The 25065-nt window shown below is 42.3% G+C and overlaps 1 protein-coding gene across 3 annotated transcripts in view; it reads right to left on the bottom strand.

Annotated features, from left to right (window-relative positions):
* Window positions 1-25065, bottom strand: part of LOC126365779 (segmentation protein cap'n'collar) — a 765194-nt gene that overhangs the window by 369450 nt on the left and 370679 nt on the right. The window lies entirely within an intron of this gene.

A 25065-nucleotide genomic window follows, 5' to 3' on the forward strand; every position in this document is an offset into this window, starting at 1 on the left:
AACCGACAACAACTAAGATTAGAATCCATTTCCACGTAACACTCCGCAACCAAGAGGTTGGCGCTGGGTACCACTGTCACTTTCTCGCTATCGATACCGTTCGGAGGGAACGTCCTGGAAGAACAATTGTTGCTACGCCCCTATATAATCCCCAAATTTCTTTGATTTTGCCATGCTGATGTTTACACGATCAGCCTGACACTATTCTTATCTCCTGACGGCTAAATTCACGCGTTGTAGGTATAATAATGAACAGGGGTAGTTGTTAGTTGCTACACCAGCGGAAAACAGTACGATTCCACATGAGATTAATGCTCTCTTTAAACTGAACATAAACTGATTTGTAAACTTCGGATGACTACCTTCTTTCATCAAAATCTCACTGGACTGATAGTGCGCCATAAAGTTTTTGGAGGTGCTTACTTGTTTGCTTTGCAATCAAGGGAAACCTTACGAAAACCCTGGTCTGAACTAAGTTTTCGAGCTACTTCACTTTTATTTTGAGGAGATAGGTCCCAGGCAAAAATATGAGCGTATAGTGTGTTACAAGTTAATAATTAAAAGTTGAAGTTAATGTGCACCTACTCACAGAGGTCAAGCGTGGGCTGAAATTATTGAATGGCTGCGAAACTTGGAAGATATTCTAATGCGTTAACGCGGAACCGATTTAAGCTGAAAAAAAAGTTCCAATTTTGGCCTCCAGGTGAAAATCTGGCGCTGCAGACTGTATCACCCGGTACCAGAAAAACACCTATGACTTGCCCCACGTGTCTCAGTACAACTCAACTTTGTGGGCACTGAAAGAGACACCAGCGGTATATACATAACGCTGTAAATTATGAAACTAGTAGTAGCGGTAGAATTAGTACTCTGAAAGAATAAAAGTTTGGGCATAAAGTCTCGTCGACAGCGATATCATCAGCGGAGGAGCTATAGTTTAGGTGGACTAAAAGGGATAATTGGTAGGGCACTAAGAAATTATAAACCTTCCGCAAACGGATCTGTACATTACTCTGCACCTACATGGAAATTCCGTAAGTCACTGTGCAGTGCTTGGCGGATGGTACTTTGTATCAATTTCAGTGATTTTATACTCTATATCTTTCGCATACTGAGAGCGGGGATAATGACTGTTACATGCTTTTGCATGGGCCCGAATGTATAGTTTCATCACACCTACGCAAGATTACGGCACCAAAGATGTTAACGAGTCTTTTCTAAATCTGCCCAACAGGGATTCCTGAGATCAATCGCCTTTTGCAAATACTCCCGTTAAAGTTCCCCGAACATTTCTGTTACCCTATGTATGAGCTATATGGACCTGTTACGATCCTGGCAACACGACTGTTAATTTTTTCGATGTCTGCTGTCACGACCGTTTCATACGGACTCCAAATGCTGGGGCAGTACTGTGGAACAGATCGCACTAGCATCTCGTATGCTCTTTCCTTCGCACATGCACTGCATTTTCCTAAGACATTTCCAACTAATCTGTGTCTTCCGCTTTTCATACTAAATTTACGTCTTCGTTCCATTTCAAATCGCTTCCTAGTATTACCTCTAAATAGTTAAACGATATGACGCGCTCCAGATGTTCGCCACTTAACTAATTACTGTATATCACCATATTCTTTCTCTGTGTTATAAGCGTTAATTTGTACTTACGCAGATTAGCCAGAACATTATGACATTATGACCATCGACCTACGATCAATATAAACCGGTCCAGGCGATAGCAGCGTCACTTGGCGAAGAATGAGTGCTAGTCAGATTACACGCACGGTGGATGTAGTATCAGCGAGCGTGCTGCCCGTAGGGAAGGCTCACGATCTATCTAAGTTTGACTGAGGGCAGATTTTGATGGCCCGAAGGTTGGGCACCAACTGCACGACTTTTTAGGTGTTCGAGGAGTGCTGTGGTGAGTGTCTTCAACACGTGGGGAAACCAAGGTTATTATACCACGTCCAGACATCGTGGGGTGGGCTGCCACAATTCATAAGAGACGTCGGACGTCGTAGGCTGGGCAGATTGGTAAAACAGGACAGGCGGTGAACAGTGGCGAAAATAACATCAGACTTTAATGCTGGGCATGGTACAAGTATGTCTGAACACGCGGAGCACCGAACACTCCGCAGCTGACGACCCATAAAAGGGACAATGTTAGCACCACAACATCGCCAACTACGACTGAAATGGGCACGTGACCATTGGCAGTGGACGTTAGCGCAGTGGCTGAGCGTGGCATGGTCTGATGAATCCCAATACCTTCTTCATCGTGCCGATATGAGCGCGAATCCACCGTCTTCCAGGGGAACAGCTCCTTGACGCCTGTACTGCGGGCGCCTTCATTATGCTCTGGCGAACATTCACCTGGGCGTCCACGGGTTCAATGGAGCTCGTGGAAGGTACCATGACGGCCGAGGAATATCGTACACTGGTTGCAGACCACGTACATCTCCTCAAGACGATCACGTTTCCTGACAGCAGTGGCATTTTTCAACATGATAATGCGCCATATCACAAGACCAGGAGTGTGATGGAGTGGTTCGAAGAAGGCAGTGGTGAGTTCCAATTGATAAACTGGCTCCCCAGCTCGTAAGATCTGAACCAGATCGAACACGTCCGGGATTTAATTGAACGTAGCGTCCGAACTCATCGCCCACCCTCCCCAGAATTTACTGAGAGGTGACTTAAGTGTGCAGATGTGGTGCCAACTCCCCCAAGCGACCTACCAAAAACTCATTGTTTCCATGCCACGACGCGGTGCCGCTGTTACCTGTGCCATATGTAAACATACCGGCTATTAGATAGCGGTCATAAAGTTCTGCCTGATCAGTAAATTCACATTTGAAGAGGGTGCCACTCTTAACACCAAGCGGAAATTTTGTCCACATCTTTTCGCAAACTTATGACTTGAGAATGGGCATACGGTTTACAGTAGCAACAATAACCACGATTTTCAGGAATGTAGACAAATCTATGCCTAAGAGGCTAGACAGATAGAATTCCTCTCTCCCCCAATCCTAGTCTTACTTGCTCCGTACTAGTCTGTTCAAAGCTCTGGAACCGCAGCGCTCTCCATTCTGTTAAGTACTCACGCTTCTCATGAAAGGATTAAAGGCACGTCCAACTTCCAGGCAATTATCATCTATTCGCCGACAACCGCTATGAGAAGTACCCGGAAATTTGATGTCAGTTATGTTGCTAGGGTCCGCTGTTGTTCTGTATTCCATTTCCTCGACAGTATAGTATTTTATATATGAGGACTCAGTCTCAAGGTACGGTTACAATATGATACATGTATCGCAACTTGTATGAACGTCATATCAACATACAAAAGTTCACCCAACTTGCATGCGGAACTTCCCATGTATACACGTCGCGTATACATCTGTATATAATTTTTCAACATTATACTCGACAACCGCAGAAGTTAAGCATGCGCAGAACCATCCTTGATTGTTTAAAAATGCCTATTTGATCCTGAGAGCACTGTTAGTCCATTGTTGAATTCGTTGCGTTTTGTGAGTTTTCCTTTTTTCTTCCAAAAGAAGAATAACTTGCACCAGCCCATGTAGCGCGTCCTACAAGTCACAACACATCTCCCGGAGACGCGTATACATGTCGCGCATACTGTGCCGATACAAATCCCAGCTGTAAGAATAGCTTTACATGCACTCTTTCCATTGTGCCTATCAATGATGGTGTGCCGTACGCCCTCGCCCCTCTGGACATATTCCATTCAAATGGATCTTCTTCTTGCTCTTCCTCCTCAATTTTCTACTTTTGGCTCTACGTGGAGTTTCTTGACTTCTAATGCCGTTTAGCCACGATGTGTTCAGCATATCAGCAGTTATATCATGCAAACTGCCTCGATACAGCTTTATTTTCAATTCTCTCCCACAGTCCTTGTTTTCCTCACATGTGTCTTCGATGCTTGCGTTGTGTTGTTATAGGCAAGAACCTTGCCGCGTGGAAAGTCTACATTACGGATACTGAATCTGCTTGTTTCGTTTAATGAGAGAATGTGATAGGTGATGGTGATCCGTCCGTCCTGGCAGACTATGTGCCGTTACCACCTTTCACCGTCTCTCTTCTCTCCATCCACAACAACACAAACACAATAAAAAATGTTCAAGTGTGTGTGTGAATTCCTAAGGGACCAAACTGCTGAGGTCATCGGTCCCTAGACTTACACACAACTTAAACTAACTTATGCTAAGAACACCACACAGACACCCATGCCCGAGGGTGGACTCGAACCTCCAGCGGGAGCGGCCGCGCAGCCCAAACACAACACTACACCGTACAAACTCTTACGAGTCATCCACATGACACAGATACACATCAGACAGTTCATGAAAGATTGGAGAAAGTTAAACATACGACAGTGATTCGGATCCCCCGCCTAGCCAGAGTACCGCTGTCGAGGAAAGTTCAGAAATAGTCGATCTTGATACCACGACAGCGGCTTGCTTGCTACCGCGGATGGCGCCACCGCAGCAACGGGCATGTCATGTGGGGCCGTTCACTGATGCGAGAGTACCAGTACATATCGCAGACCCCATTTGTCCGGCATTTCTCGCTATTGTCTGATGTCTTCGATACGCGGCACTGATAGTAGCTTGGTTGACCTTGCCTGTATTAACGTTTTTCGATTTGGATTACTCACTGGACTGTCTACGCACACTTAGGACAACTTTCGCTAACTGTGGACTTCATGAACTCCGCCGTAGTCGACCACAGGAACGTCACTGCCTGTGCGACTGATCATCAGCTGTGTTACGCCGAATGGGATAGAAAAGAAAGGCAACAGCAAACCACCTCCGGAAGGACCTTGCCCAGGATGGCAATGCTGTTTTCCCGAATCTGCTCCCGACGCTTATTTCATGAATACGGGACTTCATGGGTGCATATCAAAGATATCTGGTCAAACAGTATTAGACTGCAGGCAATTCCTCGATACAACGAGTAAGATACTTAACACGTTAAAGCAAGGTCAAGTGGGTCATCGCCTGTAAGATTCAAACAGCTGATGACTAGTATACTGCAAAACTATCAAATAGCCTAAGATGTAGAGTGAGGTGACACTGTGCTTAAGACTCAAATCGTACTTTGGAGGATGAGGAGGGTTCAAATGTTGGAGTGTTCATCAACCCGGCGTTTTGCAATCACAGTGCTTCACTAGACATGCACCTATATGACGTGATATGTCTCTGCCTTCCTCCGAAGGCGGGACTGACAGACTCAGCTAATTACGAGGAACCTAGAGTTTAACGTGGACTCAAAACCGTTTTGCACATCAGCAAGTCATTGGCAGGAACGAAAGAAACAATTACTCTAGGGCACTGCGGATTTAAAAACTGGGCCTTTGGATTTGTAGCTTGAAACTTAGCCGCCAAGCTACTTAGATGTGATTTTCTATTATTCACTAATAAACTGAGGTGGATATATGGATGTTTCCTTCTACTACATAGCGACGTATTCCTCCGGACGCTGTTGATGTCCGACTACGCTAGTGGCATGTCTAGTCGAGTGTTGGCTGGACGTTGAATTTTAACCCACGTTCTTTCCTGTAAGTACGATAAAAGTAAATACTTGCTTCTGGAAGAAGAGATACAGGCGTTCACTAGAATCAGATGCCCGAGAGGCGGATCACTGCTAGGTCTGTAAAGCGGCATTCAAGTTTTGAAAAAGGAAAGAAAACTGTTATGGTTCATTGTTTATTGTAGACACCATGCTTTGTTTATTGATCTGCGGCGAGTACTGAAGTATAAGAAACATTTGTCATGATACAAACGGGCAATCGCCTATGGTGTTATCAGAACAGCTCCGTACCTGTCCTGTTTACCTTTATTAAAGATAGCTTTTATCACTGATTTGCTATAAGCAGATCGTATTCGCGCTACCACAGTCCAAGGTTCTTACACTGGAATTTTCCTAACATTCAATACTCTCACCGGAGCACGAAATGTTTTTACATGATGATTAATTCACTGTAAGAACCGCGGTAAACTGAGGCGACTTCTTCATAATATGGGTTCTCTAAGGGCAGATTACATCAGTTAAGTCCAATCTCGTAATTATTCCTTCAGGATAACCGCAGTCAGGTCCACGACTGCAAGGATCTCGCTGTAAACGAGCTTTCAACCCCAACAACAGCAGAGCTACGGGCGTACCACTGCCGTCATTATAGTAAACACCTCTGCTAGAGGAATGAGAGAGCTTTGTAGCATCACCGCTAATACGTGGTAAATGCAGACGCGGGTGGGACAGTTGTTACGAGGATGGAATGCGGGCTCCCGCTGTAAATAAAAAAAATGTACGTGTCCTTGTCGGATCTGGCACTGTCGAACAATGACTGCCGAGAGCTATGGGAAAACATTCCATTTAACGGTACAGTGGGAGCGAAATGGCATTCATACCATTGGTAATACAGCAGTTGTAGCTAAAACGAGAAAAATAGTGCGGATAACAGTCGACAATCCTATATGAAGCAGTAACTGTGAGTTTCACTCTTTTCCGTGCTAATTAAAAACAGGCCTTTTATAAAAACCACATCCCCGCATATAGCTTATATCTATACTGAAAACAATTGCAATCCCTGCGTAATATAAACATTGGGGAAGACCTAAATTTTTTAGATTTATCACTCAAACAAAGAACATGAGAATGAATGAGTGTAGAAAAAGAGGATAGAAGTGGCATAGTGCTGTCAAGCCTTCGAAGTACACACAGGACGAGATTCACGGAATCCAGGTGTTGATGGTTCCGGCTACGCAAGTATCGATGTAATATTCCCTGTAAATGGAGTGCTTAGGGGCCTGAAGATGGTAATGAGATGGTGAAACTAGTCGTGTAAATAAAATGACAGCTTCTGAAAACATACGAATGTTTGGTAATTTATCTTTGGTAAAAATTAGTTACAATTGAGGCGGTGAAGTCTATCACCATATTATGTCGAATGCCACTCTACAATAACCACCTCCATAATTTACATCTACGGTGAAACTAGTAAACCGCAATAGCCCGTCTTTGAGGAACCTCATTGCATCTTCATCCAAAGGAAATATACACTGTTGAGTCACATTAATGTGACCACCTGCCGGAGGCCTGAATAACCAAGTTTTACACCGCGGACCGCTGCGAGACGTGCACAAAGAGAGTCGATGAGGTTCTGGAAGATACCGACAGGGATGTGGAGCAATGACGATTCCAGTGCCTAGGCCAGTTGCACAACGTTTCTCGGTTGAAGATCCAAGGCGCGAAGAGCCCAGTCGAGGCGGTACTACAAATCCTCGATTGGGGTTTAATCCGGGGAATTTGGCGGTCAGAGGAGTACTGCAAACTCATCCTGGTGCTATTCGAACCACGCACGTACACTGCGAACTGTGTGACAGATTGCATTGTCTTGCTGAAAGATACAATCCTGCTACTTGTGTTGACCCACTGTACCTTCCAGAATGATGAGATCACCCAGGGAATGCAACGAAAACATTTCCCAGACCATAACGCTCCTTTCTCCAGCCTGGACCCTTCCGAGGATTGTTCAAAATGGTTCTGAGCAACACAAGACTTAACTGCTGTGGTCATCAGTCCCCTACAACTTAGAACTATTTAAACCTAACTAACCTAAGGACATCACACACATCCATGCCCGAAGCAGTATTCGAACCTGCGACCGTAGCGGTCACGCGGCTCCAGACTGTAGCGCCTGGAACCGCACGGCCACACCGGCCGGCTCCGAAGATTGTCGCAGGGTGTTTGCTTTCATACGATTCAGGCCGTACATGCCAACGAACATCTGTCTGATGCAGCATAAAACGTCATTCTTTTGAATAGGTTACTTGCCGCCACCCAGTGGACGTCCAGTTGCAGTAACTGACGTGCTAATTCCAGCCTTCGTCGCTGACGACGAGCAGTCAGCGTGGTCGCATGAACCGGGCGCCTGTTGTAGAGGCCCATTCGCGGCAACGTTCGCTCATCGCTCGTTCAGGAGACAATGTTTGAAGTCCCTTGGTTTATCTGGACAGGTTGTCGTTCAACAGTCGATATACTTTAACCACGGGGCCACGCGAACAGTTTACAAATTTACATGTTTCGGGAATGCTTCCACCCTTGACCCGAAAGCCTATGACCATGTCATTTTGGACGTCAGATAAGATACATAGTATCCGCATTACGATAACGACTGCACTGTTTTCCGCGTCCCCCACTCCCCACCCCACCACCACCACCGCCTACACGCTTTATATACCCTCCACTGCTAGTGCTACCACCTGCCTTCTGTGAGCGGTTATCGCATGTTGACGTCGAACAAAGGGAGTAGTTACATTATTGTGACTGCTTCGTGTAATATGTTGGTTTTAGAAGAAACATTAGTGTCACTGTTCCGTTAAAATGACATCATTAGACAGGAACTCTATCTGGGATTGGACGAGGGTGTGGAAAGAAATAAAACGCTCTCTCTCTCTCTCTCTCTCTCTCTCTCTCTCTCTCTCTCTCTCTCTCTGTCTTTCTGTAACTTAGGCTGTTCTCGATTTCTTCCCACCTTGTGCTCTACTTTTCATTTCGATGTAACAACATACTAAGTCACTTTTTTTTACGATTTCCTTGAACAACTCGAAAACCGCAGCTTCTGGCACAAAAGTATTCTATTACAAAATTCCTACAAAATGGTGTTTTCATTTTAAACTTTAGGACTACTAGTTTGCACGATTCAAGGGATACAAGCAACTCAAACTGAAAACAGTGTTTTAATGGTATAAAATTAATGCTTCCAGTTAAGTGGGCTAAGAACAAATATTAAATGTGTGTACCAAATCTAATTGCAGAAGAGGCGTACTGAGAAATAAATTGAGACTGAGAAAATAGAGGACAGCCTGAGGGCGAAGGAATTTCTGCATCAGTGGAAGAGATATTCAGTTACACAGGGGAAATGATGACTGCCAATTCATCTTAGACGAGCTTTTTCAAATGGCTCTGAGCACTATGGGACTTAACTTCTGAGGTCATCAGTCCCTTAGAACTTAGAACTACTTAAACCTAACTAACCTATGGACATCACACACATCCATGCCCGAGGCAGGATTCGAACCTGCGACCGTAGCGGTCGTGCGGTTCCACATTGTAGCGCCTAGAACCGCTCGGCCACATCGGTCGGCTGCCTTATAAGAGCTGTTGGGGCTATGTTCGGGTTACAGTACCTCTTACAAAGATAGTCAAGAACAAAATGAGAGATAATTAAGTGGACTGCAAAGTTTTCAGCACAACTTGCATTAGAAACACTGTTGTGTTCTTAGGTCAAGTGGAAACTTTTTGAATTATGTGTAACATTCATCAAACTGCAGAGACAAACAAGCAGAAGGGAGAGAATCAAAAAAGCATCTGCCACGGTAATCTTTGAAGATAATGAGTCAATGATTATGACAATTCTGTTTTCCCACACTGTGACAAATTCTGCATTTTTACAACTCTGCATTGGAGGTGAGGAAATATTATTCCTTGTGCTCTGTGTCGTCATGGACTGCATTCCAGAAAAAAAGGGGCAAAACAGAGAACTGAAAAGAAGCTGATATCTATATCCCATTCGCCCTCGATCATCCGAAAGTTCTGTGGTACGTGTTGGCACACTCTTCATTCATATGAAGTTCGGATCAAAATATTTGATTAATCTATTTGCTGATTTGGGATTCAGTGGAACTTACGAGAAACTCAACAACTAGAGCTATCGGCCGTCTACCGCAATGAAGAGCCTGCTCCAAGTATAACATTGTTTCAATACGTATTCAACAACGTCGATTTCATTGTCTCCACAATCGTTGGGTGCAATACTTTCCACACCACGGCGAGTATCAAGTGCATTACACCAGCTTCAGCTCTCCCGCCATCTGAAGGTGTCTAGAGGCTTCAACAACAGGTCTCCTAGGTGTTATGAAACTTTATATATCTGAACATGGGCACGCAGTGCATTGTGGCAGATTAGTGTTCTAGACGTGAACGTGGTAAGTCTCGCTTCGTGTCAGGCATACTGTGGATGCACGGCAAGTGGCTCCACTCAGTGCAGCTCACTTTATAAGTGCCAGCTGTTCCTGTAAGGTAGAAAGTTATGCAGTCTACCAATAACACGATTAAAGCCTCACTTACCAACTATCATTGTCCATCAACATCAATTAGGCCATTCACATCACACGTACAATAAAATTCAATAACTGCAAACAAGTACACGCTTAATGAACTGAATATATAGATGAGCACAGTGAAATTATTTAAGTTATTTTGTCTGCTCACATGAAAAAATGGGACGGGAAATGCCGGAGTTGTACAGTCTGTCTATAAACTGAACAGCAAGCAGCCCTAATGGTGTGGAAAGTCGTCTTTCCCGGAAGAATGCTACAATTACCGTACAGGATGAGTAAGAATCAATTCCCCGTTTAGCAGCGTAGAGCAGTGCGCGGTGACTTATGTAGTTTCTGCCCTTGTGAGTTTTTTTACATTAGTATTATTAGTAACTCATATCTGTATTCCATAAAGCGTTAATACATTTTTTTGGGAGATAAAAACCCCAGGGCGTGTCTATGCACTGCGTCGCCCCTGATTTAGACCGAGGTGATAAAAGTCATGGGATAGCGATATGCACGTATACAGCTGGCGGTATTATTGCATACAAAAGTTTACAAATAGACAGTGAATTAATGGAACTTATTTGTCCTCTGGTGATTCAGGTGAAAAGGTTTCCGATGTTATTATGGCTGCATGACGGGAATTGAAAGGATTTGAACGCGGAATGGTAGCTGGAGCTAGATGCATGAGACATTCCATTTAGGAAATCGTTAGAGAATTCAATATTCCGAGATCCACAATCTCAAGAGTGTGCTAAGAATAGCAAATTTCAGACGTTACCTCTCACCACGGAAAACGCAGTGGCGATGATCTTCACTTAACGACCGAGAGCAGCGGCGTTTGTGTAGAGCTGTCAGTGCTAACAGACAAGCAACACTGCGTGAAATAACCGCAGAAATCAATGTGGGGCGTACAACGAACGTACCCTATGCCACAACACTGGGCCACAATTGTTTGCAATCGGCTTGAAGAACATTCTGGACAGTTCGAATTATTTGGCCACCTAGATCGCCTGACATGAACCGTATCGAACATAAATGGGACATAATCGAGAGGTCAGTTCGTGCGCAAAATCCTGCACCAGCAACAGATTTGCAGTTATGGACAGCTATAAAGTCAGCATGGCTCAATATTCCTGAGAGGACATCCAGCGACGTTCCAGTCCATGCCCCATCGCGTTGTTGCATTACGCCGGGCAGGAGGAGGTCCGACACGATATTAGGAGGCTCCCATGACTTTTGCCACCTCACTTCAGTGCATAAGTCACCCTGCAAAGTGTTGGTGTAAATTCTGTGAAACACCCTGTACCTGTTAATTGTGACGTAGTGGGGTAGAGTAATCTTGGGCTCGCCTGAGGGGAGAAGTGCAAGACCACATTTCGGCGACCTGTCCTCACTCTTTTACGTCCACCTTTCTCCCCCCTCCCCTCTCAACTCCTACCCGTCATACAACTTATCCTTTAATACGACTCTACTGCACGGTACACGTATTTAATACTTGTTCTAAACCCAATTCATTTTACGATAAACATTAACTTTACTCCAGTAAACTACTTTTCAATAATTCGCGTTTTTCAGTCCTCTGAATCGCACACGCTATAAGTTCTAGAGAACAATAAATAGGACCGCTTTTGTAGGAAATTTCACGTATGTTAATTTTATACTGGGATACGCTTGTGCTGGAAGCCGTGGTTGTCGAGTTATTCAAGGAAAATATAAAAAAGTTATCTTCAAACGCACCCCTTCCCCACGCTCACCATCCACCGGCCAAGATTTTAAGCATGTCGTTCACGGCACTCCCTCCTATCTGCGACTACACGAATTATTTCCTTTATTTTTCTTCCCCTGACTTGGCTAGTACCAGATGAACCTTCCTCCGGCAAGATTATTTGAAGTCTTCTACCCTCGTGTAATTTTTTTGTCTCCACTTCACCCCTTACCTGGCCCAAAACTTTTAAAATTCATCAATAGGATTACATTCCAAATGCTTCAAGTTTCTCCTCCAGATTTTCACAGGGTTTATGCTTCGAAGTTCAGATGCCAGGTAATGTATATAACCAGCAGGTAAGCGATACAAACAGTAATGAAGTGTCTGCAGAATAAAACAATCGATTTCTTGTACAAAAAATACGGTCTACTCGAATAGAGTATTGATTTATAACAGTAGAAATTTTCTTAACCCAAGTGGATATTTGAATGCTCAGTGCCGTATATTAATGCTTCAATAAACAAGCAATAACAAAAATTAAATTCTACTATTTTCGTTACCTGCCATGCTCGAAACAAACCAGCAAAACAAGCGTGCCAATACGCAAAGCAATGGATAGGCACATAGGTTAGTGCAACAATATTTAATATCCTGATATATTTGTAAACAGAAAAATCGAACATTCGAGTACTGGTTTCATTGTGAAACCATTGGATATGCTTCTTCATTTGCATTGAGCCTTAAGGAAATAAGAAAGTAATTTAAAAAAAAAAATAGTAGCCCACACGTTGGTTACCCTTCTCCGCACGTACCAGTTCTACTGCTGCTGTATGTATCGTTACGAAATCTCTCTAATGATTTTTCACTTTTTATAACATCTCTTTTCTAAATTGATTATCCTTCTCTATCCAAAACGGGAGTGTCTTCTCCAAGATGTGCCGTTGTTATTGCTACCGTAGCAAGCTGAAATGTCATAAATACATAGGTTAGTTTGCACATCAGTATCCATGACCCTTTGAAAGGCGGTGTGTATTTGCCTTTGCCAACCTTTGAATTGACTTATGCGGGCATTTAGAGGGGATTCACAGCTGAACGCGGACTCCAAACCACTGTGCAACATAACATTTTTCAGATGCATAAACCACTGCCAAAGGGGAAAGAAGCGACAATCGATACGACAAGTGCAACTTGACACAGTTTCCAATTCATTTATTTTTCTTGTGACTTATTTTTTGGCACAAGGCAAAAAAATCGCAACGCAAGCTGCCATTAAGTGCGACATAAACAATTATATTAATGAAATAAAACTGAATAAAAAATACAGCATAGTTTTTGAAAAACGAATTTTCGGAGAATCTAATTCGGCTTGGTCCCGGGTAGGTACTTTGCAATAAGGTCGCTGGAAACTGTAAGGTAAGTGATTGTTTTTGCCGCCCAGAGTGGCCGAGCGGTTCTAGGCGCTTCAGTCTGGAACCGCGCGACCGCTGCGGTCGCAGGTTCGAATCCTGCTTCGGGCATGGATGTGAATGATGTCCTTAGGTTAGTTAGGTTTAAGTAGTTCTAAGTTCTAGGGGACTGATGACCTCAGAAGTTAAGTCCCATAGTGCTCAGAGCCATTTGAACCACTTTCATTAACTAGTTTTAGAGGACGACTACTACTACTTCAATGATGTAACAAGAACACATAAGTACCCTCCGGGATAAATAGGAGCCAACGCACTTGCTGTTTTCTATCAGTGTAATATTAGATCAACTACATTCCCACGGAGGACAAAAGGGAGAATAAAAATATACTGTGTCGGAGAATATAATGAAAACAATATTCATCGCAAAAGAAAATGAGCTGTGATAGGCACACAGTAAACGATCTCAAAGCAAAACAGAATAGTGCAAATTAAGTTCTTAACAAAGGAACGAATGGTGGCAGCTTGATAACGAAGGTAATGGGGCAACTTAGCAAACTGCAAAAGGGTCTACCTGTAACTAGACATCTGCGGATATTCGAAGGAATCATTACCTTATGCTTTTAAAGCCCTGCGCTGATTCGGATATCCACGGGCATATCTGCGGTATCTACAATAATAACTACTTTCTGGTTAAATATTAAAGAACAATGTAAATTTTACAATTATCTTCTACTACCATTACATTCACAAAAATAATGTTCGGTATATCAGTGAACATACCAATGTTTCTATTAATTATGTTTACCACTACACAACGCAATAATTTTCACACTGAGGAGCCACGTACGGTAGCCGCGCGGTCTTAGGCGCCTTGCCACGGTTCGAGTGGCTCCCCCCTACGGAGGTTCGAGTCCTCATTCGGGTGTGTGTGTGTGTGTGTGTGTGTGTGTGTGTGTGTGTGTGTGTGTGTGTGTTGTTCTTAGCGTAAGTTAGTTTAAGTTAGATTAAGTAGTGTGTAAGCCGAGGTTTTGAGTGGGGTTGAAGGGACCAAACAGCAAGATCATCAGTCTGTAAGCCTAGGGACTGATGGCCTCAGCAGTTTGGTCCCACAGGAATTTACCTTACATCTACCTCTTCACACTGAGGAACGTAGCACGTTATAACGTTTTAACATTATGGTAAATCAATATAGATTTTATAAACAACTAACATTTAACAGTGAACAAGTGTGAAAACTAGTAAACCTCTTCATTTGACTACCCACTGATGACGGAAATATTCCAAGAAAATATCACAAAACCATTCCGCGATAACGACGTTAAATTGTAACTTATGGAAGTTACCAAGAATTTGGCAGTCCGTGTTATGCTAAAATGTGGTTTAGTCTGTTGCCGTCGTTGTTGCTGTTGTTGTTGTTGTTGTTTTCAGTACGAAGACTGGTTTGATGATGCAGGTCTCTCCATGCTAATCTATCCTGTACAAGCCTCTTCATCTCCGAATAATTACTGCAACTTATATCCTTCACAAGCTGTTTACTGTATTCATCTCTTTGTCTCCCTCTACAATTTTTACCACCACCCCACATATCCCTCAAATAGTGAATTGGTGATCCCTTGATTTCTCAAAATGTGTTATATTAACCGATCGCTTCTTCTAGTCAGAGTGTGCCACAAGTTTCTTTTCTCCAGATATTCTATTTAGTGCCCATTTAATCTTCAGCAATTTTCTGTACCACCACATTTCAAAAGCTTCTATTCTCTTCTCGTCTAACATTTTTCTTGTCTATGTTTCACTTCCTTACATGGCTACACTCCAGAAAAATACCTTCAGAAAGGACTTCCTAGCACCCAAGGCTATATTCGATGTTAACAAATTTTTCTTCTTCTGAAACGTTTTCCTTACCATTTTCGCGCTACATTTAACAGGCTGTTTACTTCGGCCGTCATCCGTTATTTTGCAAAAAAAAAAAAAAAAAAAAAAAAAAAAAAAAAAAAAAAAAAAAAAAAAAAAAAAACTCATCTACTACTTGAAGTGTCTCGTTTCGTAATCTAAATCGCTCAGCACCACCTGATCTAACTCGGTAACATTCCATTAGCCTCTTTTTGCTTTGGTTGATGTTCATCTTATATCCTCCTTTCAAGACGCTGTTCATTCTGTTCAACTGCTATTCCTAGGCCTTTGCTATCTCTGACAGAATTAAAATACCATCTACAAACCTCGAAGTTTGTATTTCTTCTCCTGGACTTTAATTCCTACTTAAAAATTTTCCTCTGGTTTCCATTCGCCCTTGTCCATTGTACAGACTTACCAACATGGGAAAAGGCTACAATCCTGCCGTTCCCTTCTCGTCCACTCCTCCCTTTCATGCCCCTTGACTCTTAAAACTGCCGTTTGGTTTCTGTAAAACTTGTAAATAGCCTTTCGCTCCCTGTATTTCACACGTGCTTCCTTCAAAATTTCAAAGAGAGTTTTCCAGTCAACATAGAAAAAACTGTTTAAAAGTCTAAAAATGTTATGAACGTGCGTTTGGCTTTCCTTAGCCTATATTCTAACATAGGCCGTTGGGTCAATATTACTTCGCGTGTTCCTGCATTTCTCCGGGATCCAAAATGATCTTTCCCCGATGTCACCTACCTTTTGATTTTTCTGTGAAGGATACGTGTTAGTATTTTGCAACTTACTGACTTATTAAACTAATAGTTCGGTAACATTCACATCTATCAGCAACTGCTTTCTTTGGAATTGGAAGTATTTCAGTCTATGGAACGTTAATTAAGAGATCCAGCTACAGCAGACGAAAAGTCAAGCCAGGCGCAAGATTACCGACAGAGCTCTGGCGTACTTAACTGAACTGAGTGGGTTTACATTTTTATATCCGGAGAAGCGAACAAAGGCTTGCCAATGCGGATTGATTTCTCGTATCCGGGCAGACCCCAATCTATAACCCACACCGTCGAATAGGGTACCTAGTAAACGGACGGGATCGGTGCTTACGCAAATGCTTTCACGGAAACCATCTACCATAGCTGGTTACAAAGCAGAACATCGGAGTTCCATGAAATTCTGATGCGGTTCAGCAGAAAAGAAACCAACAAATAAAAACGAACCTCATAGCTCAGATGTCAGTATAGGTTCCCTCACAGAAATGATCGACGTAACAAAAAAAAGAGTAACACCAAGAAAATAAATGTATTACATTTCAGTGCTGTAATACCGCCTCATTAACGTTTCAACGAAGTTGCCGGAAGATTTCTCCAAAACTGTGACGTTATCTAACTCTCTCAACGAATATTCCAGTTAATCCATTGAAAAGGCTTTAACTGGTGAAAATTTTACTGAACAAGACGCGGCAGTGCGGTATAGAAACAAAAGCTGACTATCTGGTAGTGAATAATGACACTATATTAGAAGCACACATCAATGGCGGATCAGATATGAGACAGGTAGAAAAATTTAAGTATGACAAAAGTGAACTGGCCAATACAGATGCAAAACACAGAATACAAAAAGGCAGAAAAGAAACACTAAGAAAAGAGTGGGTAGGTAATGGTTGAATCTGTCCTACGCTAAAGATCAGCACTTTTAAATACTGACTGGTAGCTGCGGGAATCGATTATTTACGAAGGAGCGCCAGAAATCAAGAACCGGGAAAAAGCTACTGAAGTATGAGCTTCAATAAGGACGAATTAACAGTGATAGATTGGTTTGAAAGAAAATAATAAAATTGGTGTGGACATATATTGAGAAAGCCAGATCACGAAGGCTAGAGAAAATTTTTTAATGGGAACAAACCTTAGCAGTTCACGAGTTCATGAAAACAGTGTATCAACGAAATAATGGAGAATCGTGATGTACGCACGGAAGATGCCCTTACTAGAGATAGAGAAGTAGCGAGGCTTGGTAGAAGGTAACAGAAATACACCAAAACGTTGTTATTAACTGATCATGTTATTATTACTCCTGTACAACAACAAAAAACAAAATTTTACTCCATTAAATGATCAGACATCGATTGATAGAAAACATTAGACAATTTACAGAATCTGAGATTTTCATGGTCACTTGTGGACGAATTGCCTGTTGGCTTCCGTCTCGGGTCCTTCGGTTAATGTTTGTCTGACGGTCTTTGTGACTTTACTTTGGTGTGGAGCCACAGTCATGTGAAACATTTTAAAAGATATAACCGCCATTTCACTGTGCAACAGGTTTTTAAGTGGTACAATTATCAAAAATCATTGGACTTTGGTAGAACGGAAGTCACAGTACATGCACATACGTATTCTAACGGTGGCTTGTGCTCTACTCAAGTCTAATGATTTTTGATACTTGTTAACTCTTAAAAGGGCCTAAGGCAGAAATCTAGATTGCCGAATAAAACCTGCTGTACAGTCAAATGCGGTTACATCTTTCAAAAATATCTTTGTGACGTTTCGCCAGCATGAATGGCAGGCATTGTCAAAGCTTCATCAGAAATTGACGGTAAAGCTTTGATAATGCCACACAGTTGTGCAGGAGAAACGTCACAAAAATCGACACACATACATCAGCCAACGAACCAAAAACAGATGCCAATCGGCAATACGTCACACTATTTGTAACAACTTTTCGGCGAACACTGACTTAAGAGATAGAGATAGAGAGAGAGAGAGAGAGAGAGAGAGAGAGAGAGAGCTTCGTTTCTAGAAGCCCGAGATCTTTCCGATGGCGATGGCGATAATACCTGTCTTACACCTTTCGTAACGGAAAAAAAGTTAGAGATTGTTGATGTAAACAACGTCTGTACCGCTGTGCTCAATAAACTAGAACTATTTTACTTCTGACTTTACAAATAGTACGTTGTACCGAGGGTGTGATAGGTAAGTGGTTTATACGACTACAACCTAACTTTTTAGGACTGTCGAAGTGGCACGGTTGGATTATTAGCAATTTTGACAAGGCGACGAACAAATATATTTTTTCCAATCAGAAAAGAAAAAGTAACAAAACCTCGCTATAGCACAATGCAGAACAAGTGTTATTTTGTTGGGCCTATTGTAACCCATCTATTCCATAAAATAATAAAAAAATACTGTCGACCAACAGCTCGTTTCGTCCAGAGAGCCAGAAATTCTGAGAGCCTGTTTATGAAGCTATCGAGAAGTACGATAAGCCTGCTGTAACATCGACAAACAAATCCGTACCAAAAGCGTCCCATTACGCAACTGTTCTCCCGCCAGGCACAACCCTGCCATCTAGCGGTTAGAAGGTGCAGCGTGGTGCGCCAGTCGCTATGCAACTGCCATCTACCAGATTCTCTCGTCACTAAATGCCGCCAGCCATTCCATTTGCGTCGTTCCGCGATACGATCATATAAGCTATCGCTGACGACCCTTTCATATGGGTGACGCGTTGACAGACAAGGTCACCGATTCTTCAAACATCACAGAGCAAAATAACAATCATGTATCACAGATGCAGACGGAAATACACCATTTTTTAGATACAATAATGGAAGTTTACTTATCGACCGCCTTGGCTCTCGCCGTCGATAATAAGGCTCTGTTATATTAGAAACTTTAATTTTTAATAATGAATTATGTAGGCAGTTTGTTCATTATTACGTCCCACGACGATGAGGCGAAGTGGCAGATGGGTCCACTGCTAATCAAAGCAAAAAATGAGACTTGAGCTACAAATCACAATTTTCTGTGAGCGGTTTGCGGGGAACAAAAGCGATTTCATTTCAGTAGAACAGACGGAATAAAAATTTGCCTTACGAGCAGTTTCACACTTTCTATTTTCCCTACACAGTGGTAGTCTAGTTTAATTTTAGCTTCTTTTATCGAATGTCAACAGAAGTTGTTTTGGGAATTTCCAGCATGCTGGAGTAGTTAGGGTTTCTGTTTTAACTGTAAATGTTCATTGCACATTTTTGACCCTGTTGCGATTATTTGAAAATGGTTCTTGGTCAGAAACTAGTCAACGAGTGAATAAAAAATAAAAATTTACAACTCTGGACTGGTTTTTCGTCCTACAGAGGTTGTTTTGGTTTGGCTACACTTGTAAAATTAAAGAAACCGACAACTGGATATTGTCTATTTTCAATTTTTTCTTGCTCTAGGCTGTAATCCCTGGTGTTCATTTGCGTACTTAATGGATTGTTAGAGCTTTGCAGTGAAGCTCATTGTCCCTTGAAGACAGGATGTTCAATGAAAGGTCTAACGCACCATGGAATGAAAGTTTATAATTTTTGCCACACATGTTTGGCATTGTTTATTGTAAAGCTTCTTCAATTTTCTGAAATGTATTGGTAAATAGATCGGTATTAGCCCGTGGAATAGTCAACTGTTTCCGTGTGTCCTCCCATTACACGACGGCAAAAGTTTGAAAAGTTTCAACCAGTTACTGAAACTATCTTTATATTAGGTTCTCCCTGCCGCCATATGTGTCATCACCCCATTAATAAGTACGTTGGCACAGTAGTTACCATACTGGGGGTGGATCCCGAGTTTACTCGTGTTTCGTGCGCCATTCTTTTCGGACAGATCTCGAGATAACTCGTGTTTTCTACACGCTGTTTGCAGTTGCCGTCTGCTGTGATACATTTTAATTACCTCGTCATTTTAGGTGTTTACGCTAATGGCCAATATAACAAACTTTACTGCCTTCTTTTTTTGCTGTGTAGCCTTTTTGATTGTATTTTGAAATTTAAAATGGTTACTACTTTCGTCTTGGAGTTCCTCCTGCTTTTAGAGATGGCCCTATTCAGAAAACTGAAGGAAATGAACGAATCTGAAAAAAAACTTTGAAGGTTTCTAACGACGATCATTCAGATGTTCCTAGTGGGACTGGAGATCCGGATGAGTGGGTGTATGAATGTTTTTAGAGTTCCGAGGACGATTCCGGTGACATCATTATAAGGCGGCACTGTTTATAAGTGATTCCGACAGTAAGGGGGATGGAGGCGATTCTGTTCTTGTGAATGATTCGTTCTGTCTTGTTGTTAAGACGCCTGATTTCTCGTGATGCGCGGTGGTTTTCGGAAATCAGTGTAGGCGTATGATTTATTACGCAAGGTCATGGTTGAGACTCTAACCACTCGCGCAAGGAACAAGGCTGGAGAGGCGTCAATAATGACCCACTTTTCATCGGCGAGATGGTCCAGAATCTTCCTCCTTCCGTCACACAATGGCCCCGATAAGAGCACAAGATCAAATACAAAAAGAAGAAGATAAATTTGATTTACATGCAGTTACCTGACGAAGCAGTTCCATTGAATTCATCAGTAATTACGTGACACAAAATTCTTGTGTCTTACCTTTTCCATAAGATTACGGCAAGAAACGAAAAATGTTTCCATTGTTCTGTATGTATCTATGGGCCTTGTGACCTATGAACTAAGATTAAAACAGGGCGATAAGGACAGTGTGGTAGGGAAGAAACTGGACCTTCCGACAAACAGCTGAGTACATACACAGAAAGAAAAACTGCTACGTCGTGCTTGAATGTTAATGTTTTATGAAATGCTTCAAGGCAGACCGCATAAAAAAATTAACTCTGAGGAAGAAGAATGGGACAAATGATATGTTGTCTCCGATGGTCACTATGTCTTTTTTCGTGCACAAATTTACATCACGGGGCCTCATTATTGCATACATAAAAAAATGAAGAAACAGGAATCAAAACGGAAGATGTTTTAGCATTGTAAAAAACAAAACAAGTGTGTTGTTCGTAGCGGTAACTTGAATGAATCATTATGGGCTGATGTAGATCAATATCTGGTATGTTTTCAACACAGTAGTGATATTTCAGAAATCCTTCCAATGCTTTTATTTATGGCATGCCTCCGATTCCATATTTAGAAACAGAGCAATGTATAGCAGTGGTCTAGGCACTGAACACGCATCTGGAGACCAACGCGGAGCAGATTCCGTTCGGCCACCCATATTTTTACATTTTCTTTGTTTCTCCATATTGCTATTGGTGAATTCCGGAATGGTTTCTTTCAATAGGCTTATCCTGTGCATCGTCATCGACAGGACGTAAAATTTTGGTTTACCTTCCATATGTACGTAGATTAGGTGTTGACATGGAATACCTCAATACCAATACAGTTGAATGTCGTCTGTCAGCGATAATGTTTCAGACGCTAAGTGCCCATTTGCCAATTATGACGCTTAGCGTGTATTATATAAAACGTCACAAAGACGTAGTTCTGAAATTGGATACGAACATCTCTCAAGAAGGCGACACAGAAATATCACGATGAGGAAAACATTTCTCTGGTAAAAACCCTGAAATGCACCTTCATTGTAAATGAACGCAAACGCGTTATATTCGGAACGCAGGAAAGGGAAATAACTAAGGTATATCTAAAACCTATTGAACATCATTATAGTAATTTTTAATGTTAATATTGTCATATACTTTTCTTTAGTATTCCGTTTTCTTGCAGTATAAATTTCGCACCTAAGTAAAATTTTACTGAGTCTTCTATGACCTCCATAAGTGGTATTAACAGTGTACTCAACCTCTGGTCGATTACGTTAGTCTTTATCTGTAGTCGATTTGCCAAGTTACTTACTCTGGGCATAGATTTCAACCCATCCTCCATGTCCTTTAGAGTCGACAAGGATGGATTCCATAGTGCCGACTAAAAGTCTCGTTAGACGATCATGATAAAGTACTTCAAACTACTATAAGGATTCCCACATAACCACATTCAGGATCAGAACGAAGATAAAATTCAACAGGCGCGCTGGGAGGCAGAATGGGAAGTGACAGGAAGTAAGAACAAAGTTGCTAAGTAATCTGTAGCCACCTACGTGAACAAAGGCAACAAAATTCATACTTATACTGCGTAACTTCTTGTCACTTTGTGTCAAGTTATGTAGAATATTCTTAAAACATTTTGCAAGGCCTGCAATCAGCTATAATATTTAACGGTAGTAGGAACCGCATGCAGGATCATTCAGCTCCCAAATGACACCGAAATGTGTAATCTTATGAAAATAATTTATATTAATAGTGTCAGCGAATGGATCAGATGTAAGGCCTGTCTTGTTCACTACGGCGAGAATTGAAGAAAAGTAATAGAATGTTAAGCCCTCTTTACGCCGAAGCGTACGTGCAACAGTGAAGGAGAATTTTCTCTGGCGTAAACGCTTGGCGGGCGTGAACAAACGGTATGCGGGCGTGTTCGGTTTGCACTCGCTCGTGTTCCTCTGGTTGTCGTTCTTTTAGCGAACCGTCATAAGTTCACGTACCTCCCGCTTCGGCGCTAGCAGAGCAGAAAGCTTTCGCCTGCGGTCTTTCTATACTTCTGTACTTTGTAGCTGTTGACATGAGTTGCGTGAGCGATGGAGTTCGCCTAAGAATGTAGATATCATATATGCTTCCGGGATCGAAGATATCCACAGCACGAACACCGAAGCAAAAGAAATATAACTCGCAGAAATTGCCTATGCACTCATATCCCCTACTGGGGACGCGAGAAGGCGATAAATTCATTAGATATTTGCATCAGAGGGGAATAAGAACAGTCTTTGTAATTCTTTTTATTAAAAAGGAAAAGCACAGTTATTTTTCTTGAAAGTCAGTAAATGCAAATATGTATACTATGCTGACCAAAATTAAAGACACACGAATGACATCATTGCTAACGTTCATGCTATCTCAAATTAAATGGCTGATGTGTCATGGTTACGTTAGATATTTTTTATGTTAAATATAAATGTTTACTCAGGATCACAAATCTGTCCTCTAGCAAACCATGTGGCAGATCTTAAAAAAGTAGCCTGTATGACAGGTCGTATGTATACAGGGTGCTCAGAAATTGCCGTAACGGACTTGTAAGACTTGTAGAGGGGAGTGACAACATAATATTTGGAATAGGAATCCATGTCCATAAAAGTCACCCAACGACGCTACAGAGTGTCAAAGTTATAAGCGCCGACGCCTGTAAATGTATGTGCAAACACGATGGTGCCGTGTTGATGTTACAAACTTTCTAGGAAGATGGGGGAAGGATAAATGTGTAAATCTGAAGTAAGGATCGCTGTATCGGAAACGAACGAGTCGAAAGTTAAACGCCAAAACCGTTCTGATGCCTCTGACAGTGGAATACATATACTGGTACTGTTGCTGCTAAGCTTGTAAGGTAGGCAACTTCCAGCGGTGGTAGCATGGACCAAAACAAGAACAAATGCCTAATAAACATGGCTCTAGAATACATACCTTAAGAGCTATGAGCACTTGTTCACTAGAGAACATGTGTTTCACAGTATCGAAGATGAAGAAGTGACCATAGCTCTTCAGGTATGATTTTAGAACCCATGTTTACTGCACTTTTTTTTTCTTGGAACGTTCGTTCCCGTGGTATCCCTGAATGTTGGCCATTCATTCTGGGATACTCTGTGCACTGTTGGTATCCCGTGTACCGATTACTAGCAAAAAAGAAGAAGAAGAAATAATGACGCAATGTCCATAGATTATGATCGTTACGTCGTGTTCTCTTCCCTTTCCTCTAGTGTAAAAGCGTTTCCACGTATAGAAGCACCGCGCGAGGTGGCACAGTGGTTAGCACACTGGACTCACATTCGGGAGGAAGACGGTTCAAATCCGCGTCCAGGCCGTCCTGATTTATGTTCTCCCTGAGTTCCCTAAATAGCTTCAGGCAAATTCCGGGATGGTTCCTCTAAAAGGACACGGCCGACTTCCTTCCCCGTCCTTCCCTAATCCGATGGGACTGATGACATCGCTGATTCCCCCCCTCCCCCCCAGTCAACAAACCAACAAATACAAGCGAATGTTAGTGAACACTGGTAAATTGTCTGCGAATGCGCATTCGCTTCCATTCGCTCCGGTGTACAGAGGAGCTGAATGGCAAGCTACTGCTGCCATCCATCGTATACGTTAATGAGTTACGAACGTAGCTAAAAATGTTAATTTTCTTAGGTTTCTTCTTGAGTAAATAAAAAGAAATTTTAACAAATTCAGTCCATAAAAGTGTTAAACATAATATTGCTTTGAATATTCTTGTAGACCCACCAAGAAGCAAGGCTGCTGAAAGGCAATGAACCTGTCGTGAACTGCACATCGGTTACACAGAAATCTAAAGACTGTAAATCCAACTAAATATTTAAATATTTAGGAATTACAAATTACGAATAATTTAGGTTGGAATAAATCACATAGATCATTCTGCGGGTAAAGCAAACCAAAGACTACGATTTACAAACAGAACACAGAGAGAAACGCCCTCTCCTGGGACCGAGCGAGGTGGCACAGTGGTTAGCACACTGGACTCGCATTCGGGAAAACGACGGCTCAGACCCGCGTCCGGCCATCCAGATTTAGGTTTTCCCTAAATCGCCCCAGGCAAATGTCGGGAGCACAGCCGACTTCCTTTCCCATCCTCGACAAAATCCGAGCTTGTACTCTGTGTCTGATGACCTTGATGTCGACGGGACGTTAAAGCCAACCTTCCTTCCTTTCTTCTTCCTCTTCTTGGGTATTGCTCCGCGGTGTGGAATCCGGATCAGATAGTACTGACGGACGACACTGAAAAAGCTCAAACAAGGGCAGCTGGTTTTGAACTATCACGAAAGAGAGGAGAGACGCCACTGATGTGATACAGGGATGGGAGTGCCAGTCACTAAAACAAAGACTTTTTCGCTGGAAAAGGATCTTCAGTTGAAACTTCAGTCATCAACTTTCTCCTCTGAACGTGAAAATATTTTGTTGGTGCCCGTCGACATTGGGTGGAATGATCACATAATAAAATTAGATCTCGCAAGTGTTCGCTTTTCCCGGCTCTGTTCGAGGGTGGACCGGTAGAGAAATAGCTTGA

The sequence above is a fragment of the Schistocerca gregaria genome, chromosome 4 (assembly GCF_023897955.1).
Source record: "Schistocerca gregaria isolate iqSchGreg1 chromosome 4, iqSchGreg1.2, whole genome shotgun sequence".
Taxonomy (NCBI): domain Eukaryota; kingdom Metazoa; phylum Arthropoda; class Insecta; order Orthoptera; family Acrididae; genus Schistocerca; species Schistocerca gregaria.